Source organism: Camellia sinensis, chromosome 3 (assembly GCF_055761805.1).
Source record: "Camellia sinensis isolate YWXY chromosome 3, ASM5576180v1, whole genome shotgun sequence".
Lineage (NCBI taxonomy): Eukaryota > Viridiplantae > Streptophyta > Magnoliopsida > Ericales > Theaceae > Camellia > Camellia sinensis.
The window spans coordinates 95,351,146-95,370,150 of NC_138963.1; the positions used below are offsets into that span (position 1 = coordinate 95,351,146).

Below are 19,005 nucleotides of genomic sequence, written 5' to 3' on the forward strand. Positions count from 1 at the left end.
ATTAGATAACCAATCAATGTTTCAAATTAGATTTCAAATATAATTCTAAAAAGCTCATCTTTGAGAAAAAAACTAACGTCGATCATTTTTTATTTTTTACTTTTTTAAAAAGGTAAGGAAACAACAATTGCCATGCCATTTGAACTGCTCGTAGGTAGTAATTCAAAGCTGGGACAATGGAGTACATACACTAGTATGATTCCTAAAACAATGGAGTACCTACTACACTACAATGCAGTCAAAAGAAGTCATGACAATAACCAATTAGTGATCCCCAAGACAAAGGTAGCCTTTCTATAGTCACTGCAAAGTCCTTTTCTCTAGTAATAACATGCATTGCAGTAATCAGCTACTTGGTCATATCATGGCAAACAATATGCTGCCAAGACCAGCCATGATATTGCTCCCATTATTTGCACAACTACCGCGCACCTAAATAGTAAATACAGAGTCTCTAACAAGGTAGCCCACTTAAAAGAGTATTTTCTGAACTGATTACAACCATGTCAATTAAAATTCTAAACTAATTCTCTGCAGATTATTGCTCCTATCAAATAAATTAATTGTTACAAACAACTCTGCACTCAGTTCTGATACAAATTAAAGAAGACATACATTCAATATAAAAATTTCAAGTTCTAAACTTTACTTTAACAACGAGATTCTTATTTTATTTTTTATTTTTAGTCTCTGCATTCAAAGAAAAAACAAGAATTAATTTAAAATAGTATAGATTATCATATATGAATGATAAACCTGCATTTGATATTTTAGAACTTAGTTACAACTGGGATCTACCATTTACGTGGAATTTTCCCAAAAAGAACTTCAATGTAGGTAAAGTTTTTAAAAGAATTGATATTCTACATGATTTATCTCTACTAATTACTTCATGCTATAATTTCTTTTAATAATTTATATACATGGTTATAGATGAAGAAAACTAGGTTTGCTCTGAGTTCTAACTGGATCAGAAAAACATTGTGCCAAAGTTTCAACTTGAATCAATCCATGTTTTCTTTTTTCTTCCTCCCCCTTACTCTTCATCTTCCAATCTAATTCAAATAAGAAATGGAAAAGCTCTATCAAAAAAGGTAACCCCCACCCACACATCTTCCCAAAACCGAATATGAAGCCCATTACCCACTTTCATAGACAAGAAAGGAGACACTATAGGATATAAATGAGAGATGGACTTCCAAAGGAGACCGACAATTGCCTCTCCTAACCACATTTGAATCTCTACCATTGTCCTAAACACCATACTTGTTTTTAATGATGGAGCACCATAATGACTCGCTTTCACTAGGGAACCTCCACAACCATTTGCTCAAGAGTCTAATATTCCTCGCAACAATATTCCCGATAGCAAGACCCCCTTTCTCCCTAGGGAGAGAAACCACCTCCCACTTAACTAAGTGATCCTTCTTATCTTCATCACACCCTTCCCAAAGAAAGTCTCGCACCAACTTCCCAACTTTCTTTGCAATCCTTACTAGAATCGTAAACAAAGACGAGTAGATAGGGATGCAACTCAGCAGTGATTGCACCAAAATGTATATCCCCCCTTAGACAACAATGCTCTCTTCCAGCCATCTATTCTTTTCCCAATCTCGACAAGTACAGATTCCAAAAAGAATCCGCTCGAGGATCCCCTCCTAAAGGCAAACTCAGATATTTAAGAGGGAACTCCTCAATGGGGCAACCTAAAAAATGAAATATTGCTCAGTTGACTTTGTTGATCGATTATATATCAATCATTCACCTTGACCAGTAGAAGTTTGGAGTTTTTAACTTCCTCCAATTTCTTTAATTAAAATTCTTACTCAATATATAGATAACACATACACAAAGATGAAAAGTTATTTATTATTATTATTTCAAATATTAAAGATCTCTAATATTCGCAAACTAGTCAGATTGCTTTGAGAAATTTCAATTGAGAATCTTAAAGTTTTGGTAACTATATATACGTTTCACTTTTATTTCTCAGAAAGTTCAAAATGCTCTGTAATTTCAGTGGAAGTACGAACCCATTGGATGGAATGTTGTTGCTCCTGGATGTCATTGCAGTACTCAAGAAGCTTAAAAAATCTTATTCTCAACACTATTTTTTTTCAAAATTTTGTTTGTTGATAAGAAAATAACGGCATGAACAGCACAAATTATCTAATAATTGAAGAAAGTAACAAGTAATATACAAAGAAACTTACGGAGCTATAATCCAAATGCTTAATGGCACAGATAAAATCATCTGGAAGAACATTTTCAGGTAACAATTCCTGTGTTAGAAAAGCATAAGAAATCCAATTAAAACAGAAAGTTGACAATGTCATAGCAAAACCTGAATACGCTTCTACAAGTCAAATAATAGTGGTAGGGAATATTACCATAAAAGTTTTGTAAGGGGTTGCATTTGACAAAACAACTGAAGAATGCACCTTCGTCCCATCAGCCAATATAACCTAAATGATTCCACCCAGGTTCCTAATATCTAAATTACTTTTTCGAAGCTCGAAAATCCATTTCATTGAAGAAATCCAGATAATGAAACTAACCCCATTTACAGCTCCAGAGTCCTCAATCATCAATCTTGAAACCTAAATAACAAAAAACATCCTCATAGGTAGCAAGATAATAGATTAGACACGACCAAACTAGCAAAAAGGTAAATAATTTATTATTTCTTGAAAAAAGAAGAGGAAAAGGTATGATAAGAACTAAGGATGTACGTTTCCTAGCTTATTAATTTCATTGCGAACTACGAAAATGGTTAATCAGATGAACCATATTTCTCTCAAATTTGGCATTTGAACTATTTTTCTGTTTCAATTATAAAATGAAGAGCATTTGAAACAAATACTTCACTCGAGAAATTTCAAAAAACAGAACAAATACAAAAAACAAGTACCAATCTAAATACTAAAGTTTTGTGGAGTTGCATGTGGATCAGAAGCTTAGTGACCATGGATACTACAGAAAACTGTCGCCAAAAGGCAGATGAGCTTTCTCTATGAATCTCATCCAATATAATAGTGCAATCAATCACCAATCTAACAATTGCAAAGCAATCAGACAATAAAATTACTTACAAAAACTCTCTGTATAACATATCAAATCCAACTGTTGATCAGATCAAGAGGACAACAATTCAAATATAACTTTCGATTACAGCACCACAGGAAAATGTACACTTAAGGAGCTTCAAAATCTGAATATAAACTAGTTTACAACTCAAATGAAATCTAACAAATTTGTTTTTTTACAACCACCATATATATATATATATATATATTTTTTCATTTATTAGCAAATGAAATCTAAGAAAAAAATATATGAAAGACAATACATGAATTTTTTTAATTTTCTGAAAAATGTACCTGTGATAAAGAGCAAGATAGATCTGATCTGATTCAAACTCGATTTCGGATTTGCGATTTGCAAACTCAAGATGGGACCTAATAGCGAGAGAGATTGAGTTCGAGTTCGATTAGCCTCGAGATCGATGAAGAACGGAGATCGTTGCGATTGATGAAGAACAACTAGAACAAACCCATGGTGGAGACGTCCAGAGAGTGAGAGCTTGCGAAGAAGATGTCGACATGGCTGAAGCCCGGATCGCCGACGAGGCTGGTGGTCCTTGGAAGCTTCAGCTATGGCGGCAGATAAGAGGGAGGAGAAGAGCCAACAACATGGCCAAACACGACTGATTGAATTTTGTTTCCCCTTCTAACCGGTGTAGCCGGTTGCCTATTTGAGAGTTAAATTATTTAAGTAATTTGGTTATGACCTGGTTATGAGATAATATGGTATAAATAAGTAACTGAATATAACTAAGTTATGACTCAATATGATAGTGATTATGGCTAATATGATGTTGGTTATGACATAAAATCATATAAGTTCATAACTAAATGTATGGTACATCTAAATGTACCATAGCATCACCCTACAAAATAAAATAGTATGAAAAATGGAATGGAACTTGCATGAAAGACACCGCAGCATAGAAAATTTATCTGACTCACACAACATCCAGCACATTAGCAAGCTAAGAATATTTTCACATCAAATAAATCTTTACAGCAACTTAGTTAACTGTCTCCTCGTCAGTAGAACTAATCATTCCGCCATAACAAAAAATTAATTTTCTCTGGTTAGCCCAAAATATGCTACCAACAACATAGAAATTCTTTTAAGGAAACTTAATCTTTAAGCATCATCTATCAAACAACTAGTACTTATCTTGCAAAACATATATAGCATCGCTGTAACGCCCTCAAAAATAATAACATTCATTAACATATGAAATAACCACATTCTTCTATTCATCAGAGTTTGATTTCAAAAGTATTACATGTTAACAACAAAAGCAAAATGCCCTACGGGCTTACAGCTTTCCAAGTTAACACTTGGTTACAACAAAAGAGTACTAACTCATTTACACCTTGAGCCCTTGGCTTGAATTTACATGTAATACATCAAAAGTAAAACGACAAAAGTATGTCCGCCTCTAGCCTCCCAAGCTATGTCCTTGGAGGTGGCATGCTACCTGTACCTGAAAATGATGTTCCCATATAGAGTGAGCCACAGCCCAATAGAAATACACTAAACCAAATATGAACAATGACTAAAAGATTAGCAGTTGATAGTTGGTCCACACTGATTCTTTCCTTTATCACACTTTACATTTTCATGACATACAAGTCCATGGTACAACTCATTTTCCAATTTCTTTAAATTCTCAAATTTCAACCATGGCTCAGAACCTGGCCAAACAACTCACATGAGACAATAACTCATATCAAACACTTCCCATATCATATTAGATAAGCATACGAGCTATATCACACAACAACAGATAAGCATACAAGCTATATCATCACTTCCACAGATATGCATATGAGCACTATCACACTTCCAATGACAAGCATATGAGCTCTGTCAACACAATAATAGATAAGCATATGAGCTCTATCTATGGAGTCCATCCCCTATCTCCTCCCAACACATCCGGTTTAGAGGTCCATCCCCTATCTTCCCCTAAACCGTGGAGTACATCCCCTATCTCCTCCAACACAACACAATGCATATAAACAACAATTATACACATCATCACACAATACATAAATTTAATGTATTCTTTCAATCGTCAATCTCAATGACACATTCGAGTGATTAGTTTCAGTTTGCCTAATCATCATGCATTGTCTACAACAATCACGACTATCCTCCACCGATAGCCCAGAGCAATTATTTCTAAACAGAAAATAAATGCACAAATGGATATTTAATCAACATTTCATTTCGGTGAGTGATAAATGACTCAACTACACCCTTCAACCCCATACTTTCCCAATCTCTACATTTTCACTTCATTTCCTCATTTCTCACAATTAATTATCCCAATTAATCAAACGGTGTAATTAGGTCATTTTCCATAATTACCATTTCAACCCTTAGGTCCCATTTTTATCAATGATTCAACATTTATTTCACTTCTCTACAACAAACATGCATTTAGGTTTATTATAAATAAAACCCCAACTTTTGTAAAAATAACACAAGAGCCCCAAACTTTCACAAAATTACCAAACCAACCCCAACATCTCAAAATACCAAAATTTAAAGACAAAATCCATAGAGAGGAGTAGGATATCCCTACCTCAAATTCGGAGCCTCAAAGGAGAAGATGACAAAACCCAACGTGCTCCAAAACTCGAAATTTTCAGATTAAAATGTAGCCCTCGACGATCAACAACCTTTTTGTAAAGGTCAAAGATGAGCAAATCACTCCTACTAGATCAAAACCTAGAGAGAAGGTAGTATCTAGAGAGAGAGGCTCACCAAAGGTGTTTTTGGAAAAGTAGGAGAGAGAAGAGAAAGTGAAAAAGTGATTTGAAAAGTCAAACCACGGAACTTAAACCCAGTCGCCCCGCTCGAGCGTAAAACACCCCGCTCGAGCGTCACTCACAGACTCCCGCTCGAGTGCCAACAATCCCGCTCGAGCGGCGAATACACACTCCCAGAACTTCTACAGAACCAGGCCATCGCTCGAGCTTCCAACTCCCCGCTCGAGTGGAACTCACACAACCCCGCTCGAGCGGCCAATACCACGCTCGAGCGTCCAACACTGCGCAGAAAAAATACTGGATGGGTGCAATTCCCGCTCGAGCGCCAAAACCCCCGCTCGAGTGGACAGGTCAAAAATCTGGGCAACTAGTTTTGATTTCTAAACTCAACCAACCTGTAACAAACCTGCCCAACACATCCCATAACTCATATACTAAGTAAGAAAGTATGTAAACAAGATAATAAACAACTACCAACATCCACGGACACATGCCCGGATCACTGTATAACAAGGGTAAAACCGGGATCGCTATAATCGCCTCACAGCAGCTGTTGCATGAACAGACAAGAATTACCACAGGCAAAATTTGTAAAAACCTTTCAGCATTGTTTTTTCTCCAGATATTCACTCTTAGCCCTCAGGCGTGAGTATGCTCTATAAAATGTTCAAAATTTAAACATCTTTAAAGTACAGTGTAGACACATACACTCCTACAACGCATAAAAATAAAAGAAGCTTGTAGAACCATACAATGAAGCATGTGCATAGCCGATGTAAGGCTTTTATGAAACTCTTTCAAGTTTTCCATGTCTACTTTCAGAATTTTCCAATGGTTTGAGATCTGGGCAGAAGATTTCCAATGGTGTTTCCAGATGAAAACACTTCTGGAACATCTCTTTCAGCCACAGGTAGAATTATTGGCAAACAAACGTGATCACAGACCATTACTTTCCATATGTGCTGTCATCAGGGGTAATGCCTTTGCTAACCATTTCTTTGAGGAGCTCTTCTTCATGATCTCCCTCCTGGTTTTTGCATAAGCCTTGTATTAGTGCATTGTAAGTGAGAAGGGTTGGATTGAATCCTATACTTAACATCTCATCTCGAACTCTAAAGGCATCCTTTATATCACCTCTCCTACTGTACCCACTAATGAGGGTGTTGTAACTAATGTGATCTAGTTTAATCCCCCTTCTCTTCATCTCATCAAGAAGCTCACGAGCTTCTTCAACTTTACCCTTTCTGCAATGACCCTGCATTAAAGTGTTGTATGTCACTTCATCTGGAGGAACCTTCATCCTATCCATCTCCTTCAAAAGGCAAAGTGCACGGTCCACATTCTCATTGGCACAGTGCCCATCAATCAGTGCATTGAACATTATAACATCTGGCAAAACACCTTTGTCCATTATCTACACAAATAAGTTATCTGCTTCCTTCATTCTATTCCGCTTGCTCAAAACGTATATAAGAGATGTGTAAGTAACCCGTGTAGGCTGAATCCCTCTACTAAGCATCTCATCATGCAGGCTGAAAGCTTTCTTTGCATTGCAGACCTACAATACCCATTGATCAATATGCTATACGTGATGGCATCCGGAGCCATTCCTTTTCCTTCCATCTCGTTTATCATATCATTGGCTTCAACGACCCTACCTTCCATAAATAGTGCATGAATAAACAAATTATACGTGGACACAGTTGGCATTACGACTTTCTTTACCATCTCATCCCTATAACTAAAAGCCCTTTTCCAAGTTCCCTTTGTTGCAGTATCCATCAATCAAAGCGTTATATGTCACAACAGTTGGAAACAATCCATTTTTCTCCATTTTCTCAAGAAACACAGATGCCTCCTCAACCCTTCCCTCCATACACATACCACTAATAAGCGAGCCATATGTATACGAATCTGGCATGATCCCTTTAGCTTTCATTACCTCAAAAAGCCGACGAGCCCCTTCAAGGTTCCCCCTCCAACAATACCCATGAATGATGGTATTGTAAGTAACAACATTTGCTTTAAACCCTAAACCCGCCATGTACCCAATAAATTCCTTAGCCTTCTTTAATTTCCCTTCTTTACACAATACATTGATCATTATATTAGAAGTGTACACAATTGGATTAATCTTCAACCTAAACATCTCGGCATACAAAACCTACACTGTGTCTGTCCGGTTCCATTTCAGAAACAAACTCAACATATCATTACAAGTTTCAATCTTGGGCAATATACCCTTTTCTTTCATCATACAAAAGCACTTAAACGCCTCATCAGCTCTTTTCAATTCACAAAATGCCCTAATTAACAAATCAAACACAATTGAGCTTGATATCTAATCACTCTTGGGCACCCACTAACTCATCGAAAATCTCCCTATTCATCAAAACCCGGAAGTTAATTACGTTCTTTATGAGTTGCCGGGCTTGTTTGGGCGATGGAAGGCAGGAGATTATGGCAATGGCGATGCTATGGTATTGAATGTTGAGGCGGTGAGGTTCGATTTGGCCGATGAATTTGAGAATGAGGTCTGTGTTTGCACGCAGATTATAAAGGACTGTTGAGACTAAGGTGGGGGTGAGAATGAGTAAAACGTGTTTGATGAAATGCCACTGAGAAGACAAGATTGATTCTTGCAAGGAGTGTGGGGTTATGGGTGGGGTAAAGGAACGGAGCGCTCTACTATTTCTATTCTACTATGTTTATTAAGTTAAGCAACAAAAACAAAACAAGGAAAGGAGATGTTTCCGCAATAAAGATGGAGAGAATTTACATTGTTTATTATGTTTGCATGAAAGCCAATTTATAGAATACAACTCCATGAAAAAACAAAACCAAAAAGTATAGTCCAAATTTAATACCTACCTAATTGGTTGAACTATCAAATACATACATCCAAATTTGCAAAGCTTTCCAAAAGTCTATACTACAAAAGTGCACTAGCCTAGTCTTAGGCTTTGACAATTATACATGACTTCTAGTGTAACGCCCTCAAAATTAACCCATTATATATATCATTGACATGCATTAATTAAAGAAGACAATTAATTAATTCATTCATCACAGTATTACTAAACAAAGCATTACATGTAACATCGAATCAAATGCCTTACAGGCTTACATCTTTCCAAGCCAACACTTGGATTCAAAAATATAAGTTCTAATCTCAATACAAGAAAAGCCCTAGGCTTGAAAGTTTACATGTACCAATAAATAACAACTATTAACTAAAGGTAGTCTTCTTCAATCCAGAAGCCAAACCCTCCCAAGCTAAGTCTTTGGAGGTAGTCTATCGCCTGAACCTGAAAATGATGTTCCCATAAAGGGTGAGCCACAGCCCAGTAGAAATATACTAAACCACATATAAGCAATGAATAAAGCAATAGCATTCAACAGATGGTCAACCAAAATAATCAATTACTTCATTTTACAGTCTTATGACACTATTGCCAAAGAGATGTTTTACTTTCCAATTTTATCAACATGGCTCAGAACCTGGCCAAACTTACAACAGTGAATCACATATATAATATTCACATCCTTCCAATATCAACAAACAAATGAGACTCAAGCTCAAATCAAACACTTCATACTTCCAGATTGATACACATTTTAGTGCTGTATCAATAAAACACTTCTATATAAATAAGCACACATAAAAGTGATGCTAATGGAGTCCATCCCCTATCTCCTCCCAAACAAAATCCGGTTTAGAGGTCCATCCCCTATCTTCCCCTAAACCGTGGAGTACATCCCCTATCTCCTCCCACACACAAAACAATGTATGCAAATGCAATGCTCAATCAATACACGTATTTTCTGTATCAATGCCATAGTCAAAATTAATGACTTAACCAATGTGATTAGTTTCAGTTATTCCTAATTCACATGCAATGTCTACAACAATCACGACTATCCTCCACCGATAGCCCAAAACAGTTATTTCTAAACTGAAATTAACTATGTCAACAATTCAATAGACAAATGATACCAATTACCCAATTACGCCATTTAATCAATGAATTCCATGAGTTTAACCCTCTTTTCCCAATTCCATGAATTACTTATACAAATTAATTCAATAATACAACTAGGGTTTTTCCCAAAATTTACCAAAGTATCCCAACATATCAAAATACCAAAACTTAGGACAAAACCTATAAAATGGAGTAGGAAATCCCTACCTCAAAGAAAACAACCCAAATGATGAAGACAGAGATGAGTGCCCAAATTCCAATGTGCTCCAAATCACCAAATGTTCAGATTAGAATGAAGCCCAAGCCGCCCTCTATCTTTCTTACAAAGAACTTAAGATGGATTCACACTAGAAGTAGATGAACACCTAAAGAGAAGATGAGTTTTGAGGGAGAGAAGTCGGACCTAGGGTTTAGAACCAAAAAGAATAAGAAAAGACTGATCAAAACCCGCTGCTGGGTATATAAACTGGACAGGCTCGCTCGAGCGAAGACTTGGTCGCTCGAGCGACCAGACACAGAGAAACTACGCTCGAGCCAAGGAAGCCTTGCTCGAGCCAACAACTCAAAAGCTCGCTCGAGCGAAAGAAAGCTCGATCGAGCGAAGAACTCAAACCCTCAGGTCTGCAACAAGACACACGCTCGAGCGAAGGAACTATTGCTCGAGCGAAGGACGAACTCACTCGCTCGAGCGAAGAAAATCTCGCTCGAGCCAAGAATGAACAGCTACAGGTCCAAATCAAACGCAACCATTCGCTCGAGCGAACAACTCCTCGCTCGAGCGAAGAACCAAAAACCTGGACAGCAACACTTGGTTTCTAAAGCCAACCAACCTGAAACAAACCTTACCAACAGATCCTATAATTCCAAATGAGAAAATAAAGGACAACAACAACCATTATACAATGACAGAATCTACGGAACCTAAGTCCGGATACAATAATCAAGTGGGAAAAGACCGGGGTCGCCATAACCTCCCCCCCTTCAAAGAATTTCGTCCCCGAAATTAAGCATAAGTTTTTGAAAACAAATTTTTGTTTGCAATGCATTAGTAAACATCTTGACCCAAAACTGGTCATTTCATCCCTTTATCAAGAGGCATCTCATATTAAATATATAACACAACATAAATCTCAACCTGTGTCATTATTATGCATTATTCCTTAACAATTCCATATCATATTCAATCACATGATATATACAACCAATTCAACAATGTACTCAATAGATGCAATATTACACTAAACTTCTATATTGAAGCAAGTTTCAAGATACACCCATGTACCAATACAAACTCAATATTTCACAACTTAAGACATATGTAAAGCTCTTAGGTTCTACAATATTACAAAATCTAAATACAAGATTACAAATTAATAAACAGGTCCGGGTATTTGTCGCGGACTTCCAATTCACGTTCCCAAGTGGCTCCCTCCACTCCGTGATGTTTCCACAAAACTTTTACCAAAGGGATGGTCTTGCCTCGCAAAACTTGATCCCGCCTATCCAATACCTGAACCGGTCTCTCCTCATACGAGACATCCTTATCAACCACTAAATCGGTCCAATCCAACACATGTGATGGATCCGGCTCATACTTCCGAGCATACTCACATGAAACACGTCATGTACTCCGGACAACTGCGGCGGCAAAGCTAAACGATAAGCAGCCTCGCCAATCCTCTCAAGGATCTCAAACGGACCAATGAACCGAGGGGACAACTTCCCACTCTTCCCAAACCTCATCAAACCCCGTCTAGGTGATATCTTCAGAAAGACATGATCACCTGCCTCAAACACCAAAGGTCTCCTCCTACGGTCGGCATACTATTTCTGACGACTCTGTGCTGTAACAAGCCTCTTACGGATAAGCTCAACTTTCTCTGTCGTTTCCCTCACCAACTCCGGACCCAACAGAGGTGCATCACCCACCTCAGCCCAACAAACAGGAGATCTACACGGTCGGCCATACAAGGCCTCAAAAGGTGCCATACCGATACTAGACTGGAAACTGTTGTTGTAGGCAAACTCCACCAACGGCAAGTGCCTCTCCCACGACCCACTAAAGTCTAGAACCCAACCCCGAAGCATATCCTCAAGGATTTGAATAGTACGCTCGGACTGTCCGTCAGTCTGAGGATGATAAGCCGTGCTAAAGGTCAACTTAGTGCCTAAAGCACTCTGCAAACTCTGCCACAACCTGGCAGTAAAACGAGGATCTCTATCTGAGACGATCGTCACTGGAACCCCGTGTAACCTCACTATGTCCCGAATATACAAATCGGCAAGATGATCGATTGAATCTCTAACACGCATAGGAATAAAATGTGCCGACTTAGTCAACCGGTCTACAACCACCCAAATAGCATCACTACCCCGCTGAGTCCTCGGAAGACCTACAACAAAGTCCATAGTGACATGCTCCCACTTCCACTCGGCAATAGGCAAGGGTTGCAACAAACCCGCTGGCCTCTGATGCTCGGCCTTCACTTGCTGGCAAGTAAGGCACTTAGATACGAAAGCTGCCACATCTCTCTTCATACCCCGCCACCAGAACTGACGACCCAAATCCCGGTACATCTTAGTGCCTCCCGGATGCACCGCAAGGCGTGAATGATGAAACTCTCAGAGTACCTCCTCTCGGCAAGACTCCGGCACAAACAGACGGTCTCGGTATTTCACACTCAGGTCGGAATACACCGTCAAACCCTTCTCAACCTTCCCACCGGAAATCTTCTCACCGAGAGATTCTACCTCAAAGTCACCTCTCTGAGCCTCTAACACTCGAGTCACAAGTGAAGGCTGTGCAATAACAGAAAACAAGGCCGCAGCCTCAACGGATTCGCCCAGAAGTAAATCAAACTCCCCAAGTGCACTCAACATTTTCCATTCTCGGATGGCTACACTAGCTATGTCACCAACAGGTTTCCTGCTAAGGGCATCGGCCACCACATTGGCCTTTCCCGGATGATAATGCAACTCAAAATAATAATCCTCTATAAATTCCATCCACCTCCTCTGCCTCAAGTTCAAGTCTTTCTGTGTAAACAAATACTTCAAACTCTTATGATCCGAGAATACCTCAAATTTCTCACCATAAAGATAATGCCTCCAAATCTTCAAGGCAAATATCACAGCTGCTAACTCTAGATCATGTGTAGGGTAATTCTGCTCGTGAATTTTCAACTGACGTGAACCATAGGCAACTACTTTCCCTTCTTGCATTAACACACAACCCAGACCCTCTCGTGAGGCGTCACAATAGACTGCATAACCCAACCCTCTCTCTGGAATAATCAATACTGGAGCGGTAGTCAGTCTAACTTTCAACTCCTAGAATGACTTTTCACAAGTCTCACTCCATACAAATTTGACTCCCTTCCGAGTCAGTCCAGTCAACGGTGATGCTAACCTGGAGAAATCTTTCACAAACCGACGGTAATACCCAGCTAATCCCAGAAAACAGCGGATCTCAAATACACTCTTAGGCTGTGCCCAATCCTGCACTGCCTCTATCTTGGATGTATCAACAGACACTCCTTCACCAGACACTACATGGCCTAAGAACTTGACCTCTTCCAGCCAGAACTCACACTTCCCAAACTTAGCATAAAGCTTATGGACTCTAAGTAACTCAAGCACCACCCTCAAGTGTGCCTCGTGCTCCTCCTCAGAAGGCGAATAGATAAGGATGTCGTCCACAAAAACGACTACAAACTGATCCAAGAATTCCCGGAAGATCCGGTTCATCAAGTCCATAAAGACTGCCGGTGCATTGGTGAGCCCAAATGGCATCACCAGAAACTCATAATGGCCATACCGCGTACGGAATGCCGTCTTCGGAATATCCTCTTCCCTGACCCTCAACTGGTGGTAACCCGATCTCAAGTCTATCTTAGAGAAACAACGGGAACCCTTCAACTGGTCAAACAGGTCATCTATACGGGGCATAGGGTACTTATTCTTGACCGTAGCCCGATTCAACTTCCGGTAATCTATACAGAGTCTCAAAGCACCACCTTTCTTTTTAACAAAGAGGGCCGGTGCTCCCCACGGCGAAACACTAGGACGAATAAAACCCTTGTCTAGCAACTCCTGGAGCTGAATCTTCAACTCAACTAACTCGGCTGGGGCAAAACGATAAGGTGCCATGGAAATCGGCGCCGTGCCGGGCACTAGGTCAATAGAGAACTCAATCTCCCGATGCGGTGGCAAACCTACAAGATCCTCGGGAAAAACATCCGAGTACTCACAAACCACCCTTGGCAACACAATCTGAGTCTCATCATCCTCACTAATCAAAAGGTCAGCTAGTAGCCCACTAAGCTCACTCCTTCCTCGCCGAACATACCCCGGTGGCAACACATCACCAACCCGGTCCCCCAGAAAATGAAAATACTCTCCGCTCACGGTACAACAAGTGACCCTCTGGCGGTAGCAATCAATAACTGCCCGGTATGACGATAACCAGTCCATACCCAAAATAACATCGAAACCCCTCATAGGCATAACTACAAAGGAAAATGGGATTCTATGATAATCAACCTATATATCACAACCCCTAACACCTTGTTTCAAAATCAATTCACTCCCAAGAGGTGATACTACACATATAGGAGATGCTAACTGTGCTAACTCCAACTCCAAAACAGATGCAAATGCAGCAGACACAAAGGAATGAGATGCACCCGTATCAATCAAAACATTAGCAACCGAGTTGCAAAACAAAAAGGTACCTCTCACAACTGATGGTGCTGGCACAAGATCCTGCGCGGTAACAGCATACACACGCCCAGACGACCTCTGATCAACTTGCTTAACCCTAGGAGCATAAGATTGCTGCACCGACTGAGACGATGAAGCCCCCCCTGATTGGCCCTCGAGGCCTGACCCGACTGAGCTGGCTGCTGACCCTGAATCGGCCTCAAACCAGATGCACCAGATGTGCCACCCAACTGCGGGCAATACCTCTTCATATGCCCTGGCTGACCACACTGAAAACACGAGAGTGGCTGACCTCTACCCTGACTCTGGCTCTGAGATCGAGCCGAAGAAGGTGCTGCTCTCTGAACTCCTCCCCTCTGAGGACAAACTGGAGACTTGTGGCCCAGCTGGCCACACTTGAAACAGGTAATGTCCCCCTGACTGCCTTTCCCCGAACTAACACTCGGTACAGGAAAAGTCGATCTCGAAAAGCTACCCTGAGACAGCTGGGAATTAAAACCCTTATGTCTCCTACCATCATTCTGACTATCCTGACTCCTCTTGGAGCCCTTCTGCCCTTCCTCCTACTCCTGCATCATGATCTCCATATGGGCTGCAGCATCAACCATACGTCCATAATCCCGAATCATAGTTCCCCCAACTCTCAGCTTGAGGCCACGCCTCAACTTCTTCTCAAATTCAATACAACGGCGTTCCTCAGACGCCACCAACTCAGGTGCAAACCTGGACAAACTAGTAAATGCAGCCTCAAACTCGGCCACTGAAGAACTCGCCTGCTTAAGCTGACAAAACTGGTCTCGCAGCTTCTCCCTGACTGCCGGAGATAAAAATTTTTCCTGGAAAGCATTCACAAACGCCTCCCACGTACCTCCTATACGCCCCTTAGTAAACTTCCACCACTGACCCGCATCCCCCTTCAACTGGAAAGATGCCAAGGTCACTTTCTACCCCTCGTCTTCGATGCCAAGCATCTCAAACGTCTTCGTTGTCTGTTCGAGCCACTCATCTGCCTTAAGCGGCTCTTTAGGATCACCCACAAATTCATCCGGATTAAATCGAAAGAACTCCCTCTTCAGAAAGGAAGATCCTGCATCCGCAATACCAGCCTGAGCTTGATTCTCAACTCTGAGAATGCCTACTGACTCCCTGAATGCCCCTGCTATCTCTCGGGCTAGAGCGCCCATAGCTTGCTGGCCTACTGGCTCGGCCACATTGGCCTGGCCAATTCCCTCTTGAACTGCCGGAATCTCTTCTGGCATAGGCACCTCCTGCCTACCCGGCCTACCCCGCCTACCGCGACCTCGTCCTCGTCCTGACATCCTAATAAAGGAAACAAAGACATTAGCACATTAATAAATGTGCCGAAGCTAAACACTCGCGTCCTAATGCAATGGACAACAATAATTCATTCCACGTAAGCACATAATCACATAAGCACCTACGAATTTCATTCCCGGATAATGATAGTCCCAATGCGTTACTATAGTTCCGGTTGGAAGCAGCAGTGATCAAGTGCCTTTCCAACAAGACTACTAGAAACTCAAGGGTCCAATCAACATCCTAGAAACTACATTCCATACCCACATAATCACATAAACATGTTATCACATAAGCATATAACATTACACTAAGTCTCTATCAAACGAGACGAACCCAATGTGATACTAATCACTTCCCACGTACCCAAAGTATTCAAACCCGGTACGCTCTGATACAAAGTTGTAACGCCTTCAAAATTAACCCATTATATATATCATTGACATGCATTAATTAAAGAAGACAATTAATTAATTCATTCATCACAGTATTACTAAACAAAGCATTACATGTAACATCGAATCAAATGCCTTACAGGCTTACATCTTTCCAAGCCAACACTTGGATTCAAAAATATAAGTTCTAATCTCAATACAAGAAAAGCCCTAGGCTTGAAAGTTTACATGTACCAATAAATAACAACTATTAACTAAAGGTAGTCTTCTTCAATCCAGAAGCCAAACCCTCCCAAGCTAAGTCTTTGGAGGTAGTCTATCGCCTGAACCTGAAAATGATGTTCCCATAAAGGGTGAGCCACAGCCCAGTAGAAATATACTAAACCACATATAAGCAATGAATAAAGCAATAGCATTCAACAGATGGTCAACCAAAATAATCAATTACTTCATTTTACAGTCTTATGACACTATTGCCAAAGAGATGTTTTACTTTCCAATTTTATCAACATGGCTCAGAACCTGGCCAAACTTACAACAGTGAATCACATATATAATATTCACATCCTTCCAATATCAACAAACAAATGAGACTCAAGCTCAAATCAAACACTTCATACTTCCAGATTGATACACATTTTAGTGCTGTATCAATAAAACACTTCTATATAAATAAGCACACATAAAAGTGATGCTAATGGAGTCCATCCCCTATCTCCTCCCAAACAAAATCCGGTTTAGAGGTCCATCCCCTATCTTCCCCTAAACCGTGGAGTACATCCCCTATCTCCTCCCACACACAAAACAATGTATGCAAATGCAATGCTCAATCAATACACGTATTTTCTGTATCAATGCCATAGTCAAAATTAATGACTTAACCAATGTGATTAGTTTCAGTTATTCCTAATCCACATGCAATGTCTACAACAATCACGACTATCCTCCACCGATAGCCCAAAACAGTTATTTCTAAACTGAAATTAACTATGTCAACAATTCAATAGACAAATGATACCAATTACCCAATTACGCCATTTAATCAATAAATTCCATGAGTTTAACCCTCTTTTCCCAATTCCATGAATTACTTATACAAATTAATTCAATAATACAACTAGGGTTTTTCCCAAAATTTACCAAAGTATCCCAACATATCAAAATACCAAAACTTAGGACAAAACCTATAAAATGGAGTAGGAAATCCCTACCTCAAAGAAAACAACCCAAATGATGAAGACAGAGATGAGTGCCCAAATTCCAATGTGCTCCAAATCACCAAATGTTCAGATTAGAATGAAGCCCAAGCCGCCCTCTATCTTTCTTACAAAGAACTTAAGATGGATTCACACTAGAAGTAGATGAACACCTAAAGAGAAGATGAGTTTTGAGGGAGAGAAGTCGGACCTAGGGTTTAGAACCAAAAAGAATAAGAAAAGACTGATCAAAACCCGCTGCTGGGTATATAAACTGGACAGGCTCGCTCGAGCGAAGACTTGGTCGCTCGAGCGACCAGACACAGAGAAACTACGCTCGAGCCAAGGAAGCCTTGCTCGAGCCAACAACTCAAAAGCTCGCTCGAGCGAAAGAAAGCTCGATCGAGCGAAGAACTCAAACCCTCAGGTCTGCAACAAGACACACGCTCGAGCGAAGGAACTATTGCTCGAGCGAAGGACGAACTCACTCGCTCGAGCGAAGAAAATCTCGCTCGAGCCAAGAATGAACAGCTACAGGTCCAAATCAAACGCAACCATTCGCTCGAGCGAACAACTCCTCGCTCGAGCGAAGAACCAAAAACCTGGACAGCAACACTTGGTTTCTAAAGCCAACCAACCTGAAACAAACCTTCCCAACACATCCTATAATTCCAAATGAGAAAATAAAGGACAACAACAACCATTATGCAATGACAGAATCTACGGAACCTAAGTCCGGATACAATAATCAAGTGGGAAAAGACCGGGGTCGCCATAACCTCCCCCCCTTCAAAGAATTTCGTCCCCGAAATTAAGCATAAGTTTTTGAAAACAAATTTTTGTTTGCAATGCATTAGTAAACATCTTGACCCAAAACTGGTCATTTCATCCCTTTATCAAGAGGCATCTCATATTAAATATATAACACAACATAAATCTCAACCTATGTCATTATTATGCATTATTCCTTAACAATTCCATATCATATTCAATCACATGATATATACAACCAATTCAACAATGTACTCAATAGATGCAATATTACACTAAACTTCTATATTGAAGCAAGTTTCAAGATACACCCATGTACCAATACAAACTCAATATTTCACAACTTAAGACATATGTAAAGCTCTTAGGTTCTACAATATTACAAAATCTAAATACAAGATTACAAATTAATAAACAGGTCCGGGTATTTGTCGCGGACTTCCAATTCACGTTCCCAAGTGGCTCCCTCCACTCCGTGATGTTTCCACAAAACTTTTACCAAAGGGATGGTCTTGCCTCGCAAAACTTGATCCCGCCTATCCAATACCTGAACCGGTCTCTCCTCATACGAGACATCCTTATCAACCACTAAATCGGTCCAATCCAACACATGTGATGGATCCGGCTCATACTTCCGAGCATACTCACATGAAACACGTCATGTACTCCGGACAACTGCGGCGGCAAAGCTAAACGATAAGCAGCCTCGCCAATCCTCTCAAGGATCTCAAACGGACCAATGAACCGAGGGGACAACTTCCCACTCTTC

The 19,005-nt window shown here is 40.2% G+C and overlaps 1 long non-coding RNA gene and 1 pseudogene across 1 annotated transcript; both read right to left on the reverse strand.

Moving 5' to 3' along the window:
* Window positions 1-1,039: 1,039 nt before the first annotated feature.
* LOC114287855 (uncharacterized) lies at window positions 1,040-3,678 on the reverse strand. Its single transcript, XR_014364330.1, has 3 exons — window positions 3,381-3,678; window positions 2,391-2,600; window positions 1,040-2,282 (listed from the first exon to the last, which is right to left on the reverse strand). It is a non-coding gene; the product is annotated as an uncharacterized LOC114287855 (long non-coding RNA).
* Window positions 3,679-6,798: 3,120 nt separating this feature from the next.
* LOC114322751 (uncharacterized) lies at window positions 6,799-10,989 on the reverse strand (annotated as a pseudogene).
* Between the last annotated feature and the right edge of the window lie 8,016 nt (window positions 10,990-19,005).